This window comes from Ochlerotatus camptorhynchus, unplaced genomic scaffold, assembly GCF_037179485.1.
Source record: "Ochlerotatus camptorhynchus isolate MF236.1 unplaced genomic scaffold, CSIRO-AGI_Acam_v1.1 ptg000330l, whole genome shotgun sequence".
NCBI lineage: Eukaryota > Metazoa > Arthropoda > Insecta > Diptera > Culicidae > Ochlerotatus > Ochlerotatus camptorhynchus.
Genome location: NW_027040818.1, coordinates 6,450,410 through 6,469,936, shown reverse-complemented (window position 1 = coordinate 6,469,936; position 19,527 = coordinate 6,450,410). Strand labels below are relative to the sequence as shown.

The 19,527-nt window shown below is 32.4% G+C and overlaps 1 protein-coding gene and 1 long non-coding RNA gene across 2 annotated transcripts in view; both read right to left on the bottom strand.

The window, feature by feature from the left end:
- Window positions 1-579: 579 nt before the first annotated feature.
- RecQ4 (RecQ4 helicase) overlaps window positions 580-19,527 on the bottom strand; it is a 394,445-nt gene continuing 375,497 nt past the window's right edge. Inside the window, exon 10 of the mRNA XM_065230373.1 lies at window positions 580-594. The gene's annotated coding sequence lies outside the window, so the exon portion shown is untranslated. The remainder of the gene's footprint in view (window positions 595-19,527) is intronic.
- LOC135708595 (uncharacterized) lies at window positions 8,701-12,248 on the bottom strand. Its single transcript, XR_010518302.1, has 2 exons — window positions 12,097-12,248; window positions 8,701-9,040 (listed from the first exon to the last, which is right to left on the bottom strand). It is a non-coding gene; the product is annotated as an uncharacterized LOC135708595 (long non-coding RNA).

Below are 19,527 nucleotides of genomic sequence, written 5' to 3'. Positions count from 1 at the left end.
GAAGGTGATGGTCAGACGCGATGTCGGCGCTGCGTTTATTCCGGACATCAAGAAGGCTCCGTCTCCATTTTCGGCTGATGCAGATGTGGTCGATCTGATTTTCGGTATGTCCATCACGGAAAACCCACGTGACTTTGTGCACTGGCCGATGGGGGAAGAGCGAGCCCCGCTCACCATGTCGTTATTGCCACAACATTCTGTGGTTTTATATGAAAAATGTTATTTGTTAACTGCAGAAGGAGATTTTTAACAAATTTATGGTGGTCCAGAAAAGGACCGTTTTGTCGAGATGATTGAGTATTGCTGAGCTACTATTAGGGTGTTCAACACTGATGAAGCTGACGAGCTGTATGTTGTTTGGAACGAGGTTGACGCCCTTGGCATAGATTATTATTATTATTTATCTTTATTAGGGAGGCTTTTAGCCTGGGGCTGGTTCGCCTCCAACTTAGCATAGATGGCCCACTGTGGCTCACGACGCGCAACTGAATCCGATCAGTAGCGGTGCGACTTCTTCCTCTTTCTTCGGTGAATCCAGGGCTCTTGTGGGCAGCCTTGATAGCTAGCTGCTTGCGGGCAGCCTTCCATTATGTACTGGAAAACGCCACGCGCCGAAAGCACTGCTGCTGCTTATGACGATCGGACACCACCATTCACCACGCACGGTGATTGAGTAAACACCGTTCGGCGAGACAGGAGGGAATTCGATTCTTTAATCTGTGTTAAGGAATGCACTTTTTGCAGGCAATCGGTGATAATTTTGATCGCCATCGCAACAGTTGCACATTCGTGCAATTTTCAATAGTGACCTTTTGTAAATTGATAGTCTTGTTCTCATTTGTACAAAAATTTCCAATCGATTGGCGTTTACGAATTAAAATCCATCATCTTTGGATCAAAATCAAACCACTTTCATGCTGCGACCTACTTTGGTTTTTTGTAATTGTGGGTTGTCTTAAAATACGTGGTATGTTAGATTGAAACTTATGGGAACTGATATCCGATTAATGACCTTGAGAAATGTCCAGAAAATACTCTTTAACAAATTTATGGTGGTCTTGAAAAGGAACGTTTTGTCGTAATGGTTGAGTAATGCTGAGCTACTATTAGGGTGTTCAATACAGATAAAGCTGTTGTTTGGAACGAGGGCGATGCACTTGGCATAGATGGCCCACTGTGGCGCACGACGCGCAACTGAATCCGATCAGTAGCGGTGGGGCTTCATCCTATTTCTTCGTAGAATCGCAGGCTGAATCGAGAGCATGCAGCTAGCTGCATGAGGGCAGGCTTTCATTATGTACTGGAGAACGCCAGGCGCCGAAAGCACTGCTGTTGCTGCTGATGACGACCGAATACCACCACTCACCACACGCAGTGATTGAATAAACACCGTTTGGCAAGACTGGAGTGAAATCAATTTTTAAATCTGTGTTAGGGAAAGCGCTTTTCGCAGGCAATCTGTGATAATTTAAATTATGATAGCAACAGTTGCACATAGTGACCTATTGACAATTGATAAAGTGTTCATTTTAACAGATTTATAGATGACTTTCCAATCGATTGGCTTGTTTAGAATTAAAATCCATCCGATATGGACAGAGTTATAACTGTTCAAAATCTTTCATAATTTTGTTACATGTTCCATTTTGGGTTTTCACAAAGTGTACCCCCATATAGAGATCACAGACGTAGTCCTACGTCAAAATAGCTGGATGTTTTCTCCGTCGAATGAAACATTTCCCATGTCTGAAATAATAAAAATCTGAGAGAGAGGAGACAGCTTTGCTATCGATCATGCAAACGTCATCGAGATCCAGTCATGAACTGTCACTGCAAACTAGGCCGAACATTAGAAATGGGGCTATCATCCTTTTGAAAACAACTTTTTTCGTGCGGGCCCAGGCTTGCCTTCGCAAACCAACAACACGATTGGGTAGGGGAGAAAAAAAAGAAGACAAAGAAAACAAACCATCCGTTATTGAGCTGGGTTCTCTCTCTAGGATAAAAATTATGTTTATTCAAGAAGTCGGCTATGGCGTATTCGGCCCCAACCTAGATACCAGCAGAGGCCTTCCTAAGCCTACATCGATCTTCTCGGCTGAGGCAGCTGCCATCTTCTCAGCCGTTACGGAGTCCAGTTTTTCCTGGAAGGCCATCATTACCGATTCGGCCAGAGTCCGAAGAACCGACACCCGTTGGTGCAAGCAATTAGAATGGCTTCGAACAGTAACACCGTATATGCCTGGGTTCCCAGTCACTGCAATATCAGTGGAAACGAGGCTGCGGACAAGCTGGCAGCGATCGGCAGATCAAAACCTACAGTGGATTTAAAAATCTGGATCAAAACGATCATCGCTCCGGCATGGGACAAGGAATGGGCTAATATCCGAGACCCTTTCTTACGCAAAATAAAAGGAGATACGAAATGCTGGTCCGACACCAAAAACTAGAAGGACCAGAGAGTACTGTACAGATTACGCTGCGGCTACACCAGATTCTCACACGATCTCGGATCCCGTGATGGATTCCACAAACAATGTATGGGGTGCTCAACCAAAATGTCAGTTGAGCATCTCATAATAAATTGCCCTGCACATCAAAACCTCCGAAACCAAAACGGTATCGGTCTCAGCATCAGAGACACATTATCCAATGACCCAGACAGGGAAAGATCACTTCTCGACTTCCTTAAAGGCACAGGCTATTATCAATATACGTAGAACCCCGAAACGAACAATGACACGACAACGGACGAACGACGGCACTTGGACAACACCAGCTCTCTAAATGACATGTCAAACGGAAGAACAACGATAACAACCCCGCAGGCTACGGACATTGACTCTCTCTCTCGGAAATTAACCTCAACTTCGTTTACCTTCCTTACTATTAAAACAATCGACACAGAACCCTAAAATACTTAAACTCTGTAACAAACACTATGTAATTTATTTATTTCCTCTCTCCGGGGCCCCTCAGGAGCCAAAATCCTTCAAAGAGACGAACCAGTTACAGGCTGAAAGTCTCTATAATAAAGCAAAAAAAAAAATGTTTATTCAACCCAGCGTTATATGAAAAATTTAATAATACTATGTATAAAATAATTTAAAATGCATTTGTAACGTTAATAATCGATTGTGAGTTGATATTTTTCAATATTTAGACTTAAAAAAAAGTTACGTTATATCGAGGTGGAAGTTACGTTATATCGAGTTACGTTATATCGAGTTACGTTATATCGAGGTTGCTTTATATCGAGGTATGACTGTAAATCAATAAATAAATAAATCAGTAAATCGATAAATCAATACATTAATAAATAGATAAATCAATAAATCAATACATCAATAAATCAATAAATGAATTAATCAATAAATCAGTAAATCAATAAATCAATAAATCAATAAATCAATAAATCAATAAACCAATAAATCAATAAATCAATAAATCAATAAATCAATAAATCAATAAATCAATAAATCAATAAATCAACAAATCAACAAATCAATAAATCTACAAATCAATAAATCAATAAATCAATAAATCAATAAATCAATAAATCAATAAATCAATAAATCAATAAATCAATAAATCAATAAATCAATAAATCAATAAATCAATAAATCAATAAATCAATAAATCAATAAATCAATAAATCAATAAATCAATAAATCAATAAATCAATAAATCAATAAATCAATAAATCTATTAATCAATAAATCAATAAATCAGTAAATTAATAAATAAATAAATCCATGCAATAAATCAATAAACCCATGCAATAAATCAATAAATTAATAAATCAATAAATCAATAAATCAATATATCAATAAATCAAAAAATTAATAGATCTATAAATCAAAATTTCAATTAATCAAAAAATCACAAATCAATAAATCCAATAATCAATAAATCAATAAATAAGTAAATCAATAAATCAATATATCAATCAATTAATAAATCAATAAATAAATAAATCATTAAATCAATAAATCAATAAATCAATAGATCAATCAATTAATAAATCAATAAATCAATAAATCAAAATTTCAATAAATAAAAAAACAATAAATAAATAAATCAATAAATCAATAAATCAATAAATCAATAAATCAATAAATCAATAAATCAATAAATCAATAAATCAATAAATCAATAAATCAATAAATCAATAAATCAATAAATCAATAAATCAATAAATCAATAAATCAATAAATCAATAAATCAATAAATCAATAAATCAATAAATCAATAAATCAATAAATCAATAAATCAATAAATCAATAAATCAATAAATCAATAAATAACTAAATCAATAAATCAATAAATCAATAAATCAATAAATCAATATATCAATAAATCAATATATCAATAAATCAATATATCAATAAATCAATAAATCAATAAATCAATAAATCAATAAATCAATAAATCAATAAATCAATAAATCAATAAATCAATAAATCAACAAATTAATAAATTAATAAATAAATAAATCAATAAATCTATTAATCAATAAATCAATAAATCAGTAAATTAATAAATAAATAAATCCATGCAATAAATCAATAAACCCATGCAATAAATCAATAAATTAATAAATCAATAAATAAATAAATCAATATATCAATAAATCAAAAAATTAATAGATCTATAAATCAAAATTTCAATTAATCAAAAAATCACAAATCAATAAATCCAATAATCAATAAATCAATAAATAAGTATATCAATAAATCAATATATCAATCAATTAATAAATCAATAAATCAATAAATCATTAAATCAATAAATCAATAAATCAATAGATCAATCAATTAATAAATCAATAAATCAATAAATCAAAATTTCAATAAATAAAAAAACAATAAATAAATAAATCAATAAATCAATAAATCAATAAATCAATAAATCAATAAATCAATAAATCAATAAATCAATAAATCAATAAATCAATAAATCAATAAATCAATAAATCAATAAATCAATAAATCAATAAATCAATAAATCAATAAATCAATAAATCAATAAATCAATAAATCAATAAATCAATAAATCAATAAATCAATAAATCAATAAATCAATAAATCAATAAATAACTACATCAATAAATCAATAAATCAATATATCAATATATCAATAAATCAATATATAAATAAATAAATCAATAAATCTATGAATCAATAAATCAATAAATCAATAAATCAATAATCAATAAATCAATTAATCAACAAATCAATAAATAAATAAATCAATAAATCTATGAATCAATAAATCAATAAATCAATTAATCAATAAATAAATAAATAAATAAACCCATGAATCAATAAATCAATAAATCAACAAATCAATAAATCAACAAATCAATAAACCTACAAATCAATAAACCCATGAATCAATAAATCAATAAATCAATAAATCAATAAATCAATGAATCGATAAATTAAAAAATCTTTAAATCAAAATTTCAATAAATCAAAAAATCAAAAAATTCAAATAAATCAACAAATCAATAAATAAATAAATCAAGAAATCAATAAATCAATAAATCAATAAATCAATAAATCAATAAATTAATAAATCAATAAATCAATAAATCAATAAATCAATAAATCAATAAATCAATAAATCAATAAATCAATAAATCAATAAATCAATAAATCAATAAATCAATAAATCAATAAATCAATAAATCAATAAATCAATAAATCAATTAATCAATTAATCAATAAATCAATAAATCAATAAATCAATAAATCAATAAATCAATAAATCAATAAATCAATAAATCAATAAATCAATAAATCAATAAATCAATAAATCAATAAATCAATAAATCAATAAATCAATAAATCAATAAATCAATAAATCAATAAATCAATAAATCAATAAATCAATAAATCAATAAATCAATAAATCAATAAATCAATAAATCAATAAATCAATAAATCAATAAATCAATAAATCAATAAATCAATAAATCAATACATCAATAAATCAATAAATCAATAAATCAATAAATCAATAAATCAATAAATCAATAAATCAATAAATCAATAAATCAATAAATCAATAAATCAATAAATCAATAAATCAATAAATCAATAAATCAATAAATCAATAAATCAATAAATCAATAAATCAATAAATCAATAAATCAATAAATCAATAAATCAATAAATCAATAAATCAATAAATCAATAAATCAATAAATCAATAAATCAATAAATCAATTAATCAATTAATCAATTAATCAATTAATCAATTAATCAATTTATCAATTTATCAATTAATCAATAAATCAATAAATCAATTAATCAATAAATCAATAAATCATTAAATCAATAAATCAATAAACCAACAAATCAATAAATCGATGAATCAATAAATCAATAAATCAATAAATCAATAAATCAATAAATCAATAAATCAATAAATCAATAAATCAATAAATCAATAAATCAATAAATCAATAAATCAATAAATCAATAAATCAATACATCAATAAATCAATAAATCAATAAATCAATAAATCAATAAATCAATAAATCAATAAATCAATAAATCAATTAATCAATAAATCAATAAATCAATAAATCAATAAATCAATATATCAATATATCAATAAATCAATAAATCAATAAATCAATAAATCAATAAATCAATAAATCAATAAATCAATAAATCAATAAATCAATAAATCAATAAATCAATAAATCAATTAATCAATTAATCAATTAATCAATTAATCAATTTATCAATTTATCAATTAATCAATAAATCAATAAATCAATTAATCAATAAATCAATAAATCATTAAATCAATAAATCAATAAACCAACAAATCAATAAATCGATGAATCAATATATCAATAAATAAATCCATATACCAATTAATCAATATATCCATAAATCAATAAATCAATGAATCAATAAATCAATAAATCAATAAATTATAAAATTAATAAATCAATAAACCAATGAATCAATAAATCAATAAGTAAATAAATCAATAAATCAATAAATCCATAAATTAATGAATCCATAAATCAATAAATCAATAAATCAATAGATCAATAAATCAATAAATCAAAACACTGGAGTCGAGTAAACTCCGGAATCCGCGTCAATTTTAAAGTCCGGGATGAAGTATGAAGATCATGCAGGTTTTTGAGCAGTAAAATATTCAAAAGTTTGCATTTGTACTTGATTTGTGTTCGATGTAGACGAATTTGGTGTTAAAAGTTGTGGTTTGCAAAACAAAAAAAAATTAAAAAAACACAAAATTGTTAAAAAAATACGCCTAAATGTAGGTAACTAACATCAGTTTTTCACATAAAATCATTTTTATACTAAATTATACATGTTAACGGTAATTACAGTTTCGGCTTCAGCAACCAAAAATTAGGTAACCAATGGTAAGGGACATGTACCCTGTACACATAAAATTACCACAGCATTTGTGGGTTAGTAATCCAAACTACAGATTTTATCCCTTCCCCGACTTGACTGTTTGACATTTTGCTGCAAAATTTATTAGAATACCGCGGCGTCTGACAGCTCAAACCGTCCCCAAATCGTAAGTTCGCCGAACGTCGTTGAATTTGCACAGGTGCTAAGCCGGCGCTGCATTTTAATTAGCGCAGTGCACTGTGGGCCATCATAGTATTTTTTTCATGACAAAATGAATAATTTTTTTTTCCCCTTGATTTCTCTTCTGTCGATCTTGTTTTCCGTACTTAGTACTAATGATATCGACGCCAGCGAGGTAGCTCCCACACCTGGATCCTATAATACCTCAATAACTTCATCACTTTACATTTTTGTGTCTTAGTGTTCTTTTTTCTGTTTTTGTATAAAAACGTCAGGTTTTGGTCTAGATTAAAAAAAGTCAATATACAGGCTTTGGGCTTTGTAACGGTTTCACTTTCAATAATTCACTTTCACTATTTAGTTTAACTATCACTTTTAACTATAACAGATACTATTTCGTTTGCTACTTGCAAACTTCTGCAGTGTCTAGTCATAGACCAACGTTATTCCGCGTCTAATTCTTAGTTTATGACTGGACACTGAAGAAGTTTGCAAGTAGTCAAACGAAATACCTATCTGTTATAGTTTAAAGTGATAGTGAAAGTGAATTTGTGAAAGTGAATTATTGAAAGTGAAAGTGATACAATAGTAGTAGAATTAAAAAGAAAAACAACGTAAAAGGTATCCAGTTATTCTACTAAACCGCTCATCAATCAATTTAGACTTGTAACGGTATTATAATTTTTTAAATGTGTTATTTTACATGGGTTTTGCCAATATATTAGAAGCTACACTTCAAAGTCCAGAAGTAGGTTCGTTCATTCAAACTCAACTAGTTGGCAGAACATACTTTCTGAAGACTGAATTCGATCTGAAAATGAATTTTCCACCCCGAGTATCGAAAACTTCATTCGCTGGAGTTATTAGTTTTGACCTGCTAGTTTGCCTTCGTGGCCCACAGTGCAGTGAATGAAGACACCTCCACCTAGCCTCTCAGTGAAACTAAATTTTTCGCATTGTTGGCTGTTGCTAAAGAGGAAGATCATCGAATTTGTCGACTGGTTCTTTTCCATAATCCTCTTCTTGACGTAAATTATGCATTAGAAAAAAAAAATACAACGAAACCAGTTTTTGGTTTTGGATCTTTTTTTTTATTATTATATCGTGTAATCAATTCATTATCTCTAATTTGACATTGTCGGTCATATTCTTTGCTGGTTTTGTCGACCTAAAGGTATATTAAGTAGAATGGCAGCGTTTTTGCGTTAGCGTTCAACAGAGGTATCGTTTTAATTTGCGTTTGCGTTTGGAGGAAGGCAGACTATTTTATTTAACCGAGCAGCAGCAGCTTCTTCTTCAGGAGCAGCAGGCCGAGGGTTGCTTGGTTGTCCTGAGGGTTCTCGGCTTCGGCCATGACAACGGCATCGGACGGCACGGCAATCACGGACTCATCGTTGACGGCCGGCAGGGCGAAGGCGAGGGCCAACACCATGGCGAACATGCAGAGCTGTGGAGGGAGGTAGAATGTAGAATAAATTATTTAGAAAGGAATGATTACCGTCATATGGGTGAATTTATCGGTGATGGCAATGTGTTGGCATTGATATCATATGAAGTTAAATCGTTAGGTTTGTTTCCGTACTTGCTTGATGGGACAAACTGACATTTTTCATTATCAAAGTCCGTAGTTTTATCACGTAATATGAAAGTAGATGCCAATTGATAGAGGATAGCTTTTTTTTTCCTTTATTATAGAGATTTTTAGCCATAGGCTAGTTCATCTCTTAATAGAGGATAGCGTTTTTTTAACTAGTTCGTTTATTTACTAGGCTCAGTCGTGTGTGACACTTTGCGGAGCCAAAATAGCGTTGTTATCTCAGAATTGACGAAAATCGGTATGCGATTATAGGCAGTGTATGTTATGGTTAAGTGTAACCAAGTATTGCCCACAAATTATAAGGTTTGCAATACAAGGTTGCTATACGGCTAATTAAATGTTCGAAAGCCCTAAGTATATTAGTCCTATATCAGCCATATATTGTATAAAAAAGACACGAACGGGCTTATAGGTTACCGTAAGTCGTGGTGAAACTGATCACGTATATCAGAAAAAAAAAACAAGAATATTTTGATTTTTTATTTGACTATTATTAAATAGTACTGTTGCTCAAATTTATCATTAAATTCATGATGAAGAGACTTTTGAAGCTTCTTAACACTCCGAACACGATACCTCCGGTAGAATGTGTAACGGCATGCTTGCAATATTTGAAAAATCATAGCTCAGCCATTGATTGACGAATTTCAAATCTCTTGGCACCATTTGAAACTTCATACTTTATAGATTTATGCTGTGTAATAGATTTATAATCTATTGCTAAATTGAGGAGCAATAATTTTACAAACATTACCAATTTGCCGCTACACCGGAGGCATCGTGGCATTGAAGTGTTGTAACAAAAATGTCTGATTTTCTTTTCATAAAGAAGTTATTTCCAATTATATTTAACAAAAATGAACATAGTCCAATTGATGTTGTATGCGTTTAAAAAATAACATATTACTAATTATTTCGTACCATATACTTTTATGCTGTGCCCTTTAAAATGCCAATTTGATTTTTTTAATTTGAAAACTTTCATTTATCATCGGATTATTGGACCAAATTTGTAAATAAACAAAAAAATCCATTGTTTTCAAAATGTCGGGTTCTACATCGAAATTGTTTGAGAGCTATGTGAGGGGAGGAAATCAAAGGACATTTTTTAAAGATTCTTTTTCTATTTCCGCGTGGAATAACTTTGGTATATCTCAGGGAAGTGTATTAGTGCTTCTTCTATTTATCATGTAAATCAATGATAAGCATAGCATTTTATGATTTTGCTATATCTTTTTGTCAATGATGCCGTACAATGGAAGGTAAAAATTTGAAAGATTTCACTTTGTCTTTTGTAAATGGCTGTATACTGGATGCTAAGGAATATGATTGGATTTTGCTGATCGCTGAATACTTATATTTAGCTAATATTTGAGCAATTCTCGCTGAAACTGGCTTACTAGTTTTGGTTCTAAAACATAGGATGATTTAAATTAATGTATCTTTTAAAATTCTTGTATAAAATCCTAATGTGTGCATACCTTTCGAAAGGGATGAAAATCTATGCACGTCGGATGGAAATCTATGCAAAGACCAACGTTAAATAAAGGAATTTAACTCTAAAAATCTCTCCGGAACGAATCAATCTATTAAAAATCTACAGCATAGATTCTCAACGTGGGATTCGCGAACATCACATGTGGGGGAACGTTGATAATCGATGTTCTGGATCATAAATATAAGCTTTCAATGAAAATACAATGACAAAACTGTTTCCCCATGTTTTAACTAGTAGTACAAGTCAGCCATCTTTATGGACATCTGTGGACTCTATTTCGTATCACTTTAATTTCAATAGACACGTCTAATCTCCTTCTACTTAACTTGCAATAAACTGACATAAGTAATGTAATTTTTAATAACTTGTTTACTAAGATGAATGGTTCTGCGAAATTTACCGGAAACTGATTGTGTGTTCTATTCATTAACACTAAAATGTAGGTGTTTAAGAATTTAAACTACAGTAATGATCCGATTGCGCATCATACTTATATCTTTCCATAATTTCACATAACCGTAATTCCAATTCTTTCTCATTCATCTTGATGTCTAAGGTCATACTTTGGGACAATAAACTAACTGAAAAAGCGCATGGGTTTCGTAGAACATTAGAAATTATATCCCAAATTAGGGTCGACAACATCGGGTCATTGCTGTATTACCAGGTAAATGACAACCATTTATAGAATTGGTGTGAATTTACCCGGTAAATAATTTGGTTTTACTTGAAACATTACATAATTCAGCATACAAGTTTATTAACAATTGCGCAATTATGTTATGTAAGAATTAGATAAGGAAAATTTTTCGCACCAGATAAATTAAAAAAATTAACCCTTTTTAGTGAATCCGAATTCTTTATATGAAATTCCAAGAATTCTATCCTGAAATTTTGAGAATCTCAACTGTAATTCTATGAACCTTATCTGAAAATCTGATTATCCTAACTTTGAATGGGTATCTGAAATTCTAAACTGTGATAAGGTATGTTCCCGTACTTGCTTTTTTGCTTTTGCTGTAAGAAAATAATATGGTGCAGAAAATTCGGCAACATAGTTTTGCTTTTTGCTGTACAGAATCTTGCAGAAAAGCAAGTACGGGAACAGACCCAAAGAGAACTTTCCCGGAGTTTACCTAATACTAACGGTTTAGGCACCAACAATTTATTCGACCTAAATACGGATTCTTGACCATTGTGCACTGCGGATGAGGGATTAAAAATAAAATTCCACCTGGGATTTAGAATGTCCCCATAGCCGTAGCTTTTTCACATTTTAACCTAAGCATTTTACTGAAAAGCAAAAACGATCCCTTTTGACACTTCACGTCAAAGCTTTCCAACTTTACACGACACTTCGTTTAAAATTAATACAACTTAAACTATCCAACTTCCATAAACTACATACCGCGAACAAGAATTTCATGTTGATGGTTTGAGGTTTGGGATTATTCCTGAACTGTGAACTTGAACTGTGTTACCGATAGGGCTTTCACGACTTTACTGATGCAACCTTGGCCGTGAGGAACGTCTTTTATACGGTTCGATCAGCCGGTCGGCCCGGACCGGTCTCGCGACACCGAACCAAACGTGCAAATTATTCCAGCCTCCAGCCTAGATCGCACATGGAAGAACGGAACTCGCTGTTTGGACAAGAGGAAAGGGGAACGCCTGCTTTCATTGTGCGAAGAAGCTAAAGAAATTCTTCGCTTGCTGCTACTTCGTTATCAAAGCAAGCGGCAATTTTCATCCCACCTGTGTGTGTCAACCACCTCTTTCCGCACCATTTTACTGTCGCGTCGTTAAGATGCTTCGCCACTGGTTGCTGTGGTTTATTTGTAATGTTTCTCCCTCTCTCTCTCTGATGATCTGGACCTAGAAGGGAGAAACAGATGACACAATCGAAATTTATTTAATAGTTTGTCCTTCTAGTCAAGAAAATGTTTGCTTTTGAATTTAAATCAAAATAGGCGTAGCAACTTCGGCTGTTTTTCTTGGAGCGTGTTGTGATTGTTTGACGTTGGTCAGTGTGCAGTGATAAAATGTACCATTCTGATTTGCATTTTATTATGCTATCAAACATTTTGACAAAAACCTTGATTAGAGCAGTTCCACGACAAATGAAGAATCGGAAAAACTCGACCTCTTCCAATTTGCATGAAACTTTGCATAATCGTTTGTGATGGGCAATGATTTACATTTTTACTCAAATTCGGCCATTTTGAATCTTGTAAAATTTTCAAAAAAATTGTGGAATAAAAACAGCTAAAAGTAATGTTTTTCTGAGAAAAATATGCAAAACAATGTTAGGGGCTGTTCATAAACTACTTAGACAGATTTTTGGGATTCTTGACCCTCCCCCCCCTCCCCCTGCGTAGACAATTTTCCATACAAAAATTTTGAAAGTTGTATGGGCCGTGGATAATTGTCAACCCCCCCCCCCCCCTAAACTGTCGACGTAGTTAATGAACAGCCCCTTACAGGTTGTTTCAAGTGAAATTAAAAAAAAAAAAAAATTTCAACCTAAGTATCTCAAAAGTCTCAAAAATACGATTTTTTATTTATTTAAAAAAAAACCTCATGAAAAATGTATATCTAAAAAAAAAATTGAAAGGCATGGACACTTTTTTTTTCTTGATTCGTTTTCCGTCGATCTTGTTTTCCGTACTGAGTACCAATGCTACCGACGCCCGGGAGGCAGCTCCCACACCTGGACCCTACCTATCGACCCATCAGTCATGAACCGGGAACGACTGTTCTTCCCTTCCGAAGAACGGCGTGATTAGAGATTTTATGCCTCAGAAAATACCAGCGGCGCTGACTGGAATTGAACCCAGGCTTTTTGGGGTGAGAGGCAATCACACTTACCAAGGGCGCCGCTAAAATTATGGACATTGAAATAAGAAGTTTTGGTCAAATTTTTTGAAACTTTTTATTGAAACTTTTTTTTTTTAATGTAATTTAACTCAAATGTTTGTGACATTTTAAATCATTTTCATGACAACAAAAAAACGTACCTGCAAAAAGTTCAAATTTTTTACCAAAAGTTCTTGTTCTACGATTTACATACGAGATACATACATTTCCTATGTGATCATCGCTTATCAACCAATGATTTTTTGTGATGTTCGAGAACTTCTAGCGAGTGGATCTGCTTATAAATTTTCAGAAATGAAGTTTAATGATTATTTGAACTAACCCTTTGATTTTTTTTTTTGAAAATGACCAATTTCCCATACAGTTTTGTATGGCGTTCTTATATGTATTTTCCAAGGAGAAAATCACATATTGTAGCATGATAATGTGGTTTCCAAACACACATGACATAGAATTCCTCGGATTCTTAGATTTGGGAGGAGCCATGGTTTCTAAAGTGTCCTTGTATTAATTTCCACTAGTGTATACTAAATGTGTTCAAATTTTGGGAGGCTAATCAGGACCAATTTTAAAACCGATTGAGCACTGTGGAGCAATCATTTCAAATTTTGTATATTTCTAATGTCCATGTATAACACTTCAAGTTCCACATATGTTATGTGCCAAAAAGGTCCGTTTAGACTATCTGATGTCTTGGTGTGATTTTGATCGCCGCCATAATGGAAAATCTGCTCGAATTTACTTTCGACACACTTTGTCACACTGCGTGCACATGTCGAAAGAACTGTCAATTTAGATTAAAAAAACAAAACTGTATCAGGAATCAAAAGTAAATACTTCCATCATGAATTACCGGAAAATTGCTCTAGCTTTGGTAGGCGTATTAGCTTTTATTGTTTTTTTTTTAAATAAAATGAGAGATAAGAGATGAACCAGCCCAAGGCTGAAAATCTCTCTAATAAAGCAAAAAAAAATAAATAAAAATAAAATGAGAAGGAGGAGGTAAACTTTGTGGAGTAGGATATGGTTGCTCAGGAGGAACACCAGCAGGGATCTGGCTCATCTTGTCCTTCAAGAACTGTGATATGAAGACGAAACAAGATTTCAAAACTTCAGCAGGATGTCGATACAAACTTTCGACAAACTAGTGGGAAAAGTTCTCTATAGATCTACATGATTCCTTGAGTTCTGAAAATTTATGTTAAGAACTCAATTCTGCATATTTCTCTGAAGTTTTTTTTTTATGTTTTCTGGTAATATATATTTAAAGACCAACAAACTTTCCTGTAGATACGCAAGTATCTCGGTAGTTCAGCAATTTTTTTTTTGAAGTTCTGTGTTCTTCAGAAGTTCTGCAAATTTCTCTAAAAATCTACAAAGTTCCTGAATCCCTGCAGATTTAAGATTCTTAAAGATCAACTATTATCTCTGATGTCCACTAAGTTTCTAATTATCTACGAACTTCTCGAAAGGTTTGTAATTTTCTCTTTAGATTTTCATGATTCAATAAATATCTGCAAATATCTCTGAACATCTACACAATTCCCTGAAGTATTAAAAGTTTATCTGGAAATTTTTGAGGTTCCCGGAAGTTTTAGGAAGTTCTCTGAAGATCTACTATTTGTTCTGAAATTGTGCAAGTATCTCTGAAGATCAGCGAACTTTCCTGAATTTCTGTAAACTTCTCTTAAAATCCAAGAATCGAAATAAAATTCAGAAAATTTATTTAAACATCTACAGATTTTTCAGTAGATTTACAATCTACACTCTGAACTCTTCTGAAGTTCCTCAAATTTCTGCATGTCTTTAAAGTTCTGTAAAGTTGTCTGAAGCTCCGTAGTTCTATTCTCAAAATCTACTAAAAAAAAAACCTTGAGGCTCAGTAGACCTGCAAACTTCTCTGAAGTTTTGTAACTTCCTCTGTAGGCTCTCGGGATACTCTTAAGATCTGAAAATTTTCCTGAAGATCTTCTAAATTACCTTAAGTTCTATCACCTTCTAAATTACTTAAAATTCTCCAAATGTATCTGAACATATTTGAGCTTCCTTGATGTTTTGAATGTCTCTCAAAATATACAAATTTCTCTGAAATAGTATAAATATTTTTAAAAAAATCGCTGAAATTTTCTGAAGTTCTGCAAATATCTCTGAGGATTCATTAAATTTTCTGAGATTCTAATCTTTTTTTTTAGAAAATCTACACACTTTCTTGAAGTTCTTAAAATTTATCTGAAGATCTATGACCATTCTGGTGATTTTTTTTTCAAAAGTTCAGAATTTTTTTTTCAAAGTTCTGTAGTTTTGTTCTGAAGATCTACGAACTTCACTGATGTTCAATAATGTTTCAGTAGATCTCCAAACTTCTGTAAAATTCTTTATATTTCACTGTAGATTCTTGGACTGAAGTTCTGCAAATTTCTCTGAAGATTTGTGAAATGTCGCCTATAGTTTAACCAATTGATCTGGAAATATTTTAGCTTGCTTGAAGCTTTGATTTTTTTTTTTAACATGTATCGGAAGATCTACGATACATTTTTCTGAATATGTGCAAATTTCTTGTTATTTCTGTAAAATTTTCTTATGATTTGTAGTTCTGTTTGCAATATCTACGAACTACCCTAGAGCTCTAAAAAATTCTCAGTTTCTGAACTTTCTGAATCTCTAAAAAATCTTAGTAGGCTCTCAGACCTGCTGTCTGGCATGCTTATTCTTATATCTAGATAGAGCTGGAATTAGGGCGAATCAACTTTTATAAACAATGACTTCTCTCGATAATTTTTCGAAAGTCGTGGCTCTCCCTGGAAAATCGACGTCACCATCGACTAGGGGAAGAGTTCCCCTACCCGATGGTGCAGTTTGTTTGTGTAGGCGTGTCTTTAATGCCTAGAAATCAACTAGGGAAGTCATTGTTTACAAAAGCTGTTACGCCCTAATTTCAGCTCTATCTAGATATAATACATGCTTCGTATTATATAAACACTGTTTTGTTGACCAGGCCATGATCAAAACCATTACATTATCTTTCGGCCAATCACACTGGAAAATAAAAATCAGTCAAATCATACACAGGACAATATTTAATAGTGAAATCGGTTTACCTTGCTGCTGGATGCCATCAGAACACAAATAATGCGTTTTTAGCAGTTCAAATCCGTGAAATTTTTGAAAATAAAAAACATTATTTTAACCTCACTTGCGGCTATTTTGATGAATAAGTCGAATGAAAATCAAACACAAACCTATTTCGTTCGACAAATCAAACGTCAAATCTAATCATCATGTCGAAAAAGTGTTAAGGGGGGAGTACACTTTGATTTTTCAAAAAAATGCATTTTTTTTTGGCTTAAAATGTTCCTTGGGATGTATACTTTAATTTAGAAAAGACTCCAAGTCCGCCAGAATATTCCTTACCGCTTTACGAAGCGATTTCCTAAAACATGTACCGGCGCGCTGAGAGAGCAATTTTATCTTTAAACGCGTTTATCTCGAAACGGGGTTTTTCAAACAGGCGTGGGAAATAACTCTAATCAGTTATCATCAAATTTGGATATCGCCTAGGTTTTCTTGTTCAGAATTAAATTCTGCTTAGAAATACGTATCCACATTTTCGATTTTGTCAAAATGAATTTTTATTACACGATTTTGTAAGCATTTTTAGGGTGAAAAAATGGACTTTTTTTTCCTAAGGCCACAACTTTTGAAAAAATTAATTTAAAAAAAATCGGAATACGTTTTTCTAACCCGAATTTCATTACTAATCAGGATTTTTGTTCGATTTATGCTCCAGGATCACATGGAAAGGAGTATTTTCCCACGCCGTTTTCCGACTTCCGCGCGAGGACACCCGCGCGACCTGGTGCACCGGCCACGGGGAGACGCCAATCGAGTTAAAAAAAAAATACAAATTGTAGTTCGAAGGATGACTAATAAATGGGTTATAACTTTTTCAAGTGTCGCTATGATTTTTTTTTTGCAATTTGATAAAATTGTAGTTTTTCTCCAGTTCATTGATTTGAAAGGTTCATGCGAGTTAATTTCACGGAGCCGTAAATTGTAGTTTTATCATAATTTTAATATTAGCATAAAATAAAATAGTAATTTAAAATTCGCTTTTATAATGCTAAGGTAAATAGTTTGCTTTGAGTGTAAAGTTAATTTATAAGAAAGTTCTAACAGTTTTTTTTTGCACTTCGAAACTTGACGGGTCATACCTCTAACATAGTAGCAGTGACAGTGTCGCATGTCCTAACAACAACTGCCTGCGACTAGTGTTCGAGGGGCCGACAGGGCTGAATACGGGTCAATACTAACAAAACTCTAACACTAACATGACCCCGAAACTAACGTTCATCCATTGCATAATAGTTATAATGTAGTTGTACTTTCCTAATAACCCATCTATCACAGACAAACAGACATAACACTCGGTTGGACAGGTTGTTCATCGTATACGCATTTCACGGTCAATTCGAGTGTTTTTGGTGGTGGTGCCTGTGGCGCGCACGGTCGGTTCCCTTGCGTTTGACGTCTGCACACTAGCGCCATCTGTTCAGCGTACTATCCATCATATGATACTCAATAGATGGCGGTAGAGTTTTAGTGACTATGTTTTGTGGAGAAAAATATTAAATGTGTTATTTCTGTTTGTCTGTGCATCTATGTTTCTTTTTCGTTGTGTATGTGTGTGTGTGGGGGGGGGGGCTTAATGTAACCAATACTAATACCTTTCTTTCTGTTCTTTTATTCGTTTTCTATATCCCTTCACCATCACCCCATATCCCATCATTTTGACGAGAGATGACTTACTTGCATGGTGCATGCCCAAGTCCTGTAGTACGATATGCTGAGCGTGGTTCTATCACAAATCGATAGAACTGAGGAATAATGAGGTAAATTCTACACAGTATTTTAAAGGAGCCAACTCTAAGCAGGTAATAATAGTAATTAATAATCAAACAACCATAAAAAGGTAAGAATTAATATATTTATTTTAAATACAGTAATGACCCGATTTTGTCAGCCCCTCCGCGCTTCAGACTTTTTTCTTTCAATAATTTCACATAATCATAAATCTAAATTTTTCTCATTCGTCATTCGTTAAGAGGGATATTTAAAGTATACTTTGATGCAATAGGTTCAAGAAGATTACTGAAAAAGGGCATGGGTTTTGTAGAACTTTGGAAAACATTTTCAAAAAAGGGGGCTGACAAAATCTGGACATTACTGTATTCCATTTACATTTACATGATTTATCACATATTTCCGGAGAGCTTCGAGGTTGGAGCGTAGTTGCTTTTGTAGATGGGCACGTCATTTGTCGGTTTCTCGCAGATTGGGGCTCAGTCTGGAAAAACTGATAACACAAACAGGTAGAAGAATAGTTCCTCTATGATTTGTTATAGTTTGTTTGCAAGATTGTTCTTTTGTTCGCGGGAGACCGACGATTGACGTGTTTGTTTGCAGAGTTCTCCGGATTTATGGTCGTAATCTAATACACACAGTTGATCACAATACGAGCCTAAAAGCTGCAGTGACCTAGTGAGCACCATAGCTCGAGTCACCTGAAAGTATTGTGTATTGCATGGAGAGCCCAACTGAGATGCTAGCCTATTAAGACTGCAGTTGGTCAACTCTCGAAAAAAAAAATATATATATATATATATAACATATTTGCCCTCCCTGAGTGTTTTATTGCTTAAAAAAATTAACGAAAATGCCTTACTTTTTAGACGTTCAAAGTGTACTACCCCCTTAACGCATCCGAACATTGCATCTGACAAAAATTATCTAGCAGTTCACTCGAATCAGACCAACAAATCAGATAGTCTGCGTTTCACCTTAAGTAGTTTGTCTTATGGAATGAATAAGGCTGATGTATTGGCAAAAATGTATAAGTGACATGTGTTGAGGCACCGCTGAGCACTACTTCGAATATACAATAGCAACCCCGCCGTCGAAAATA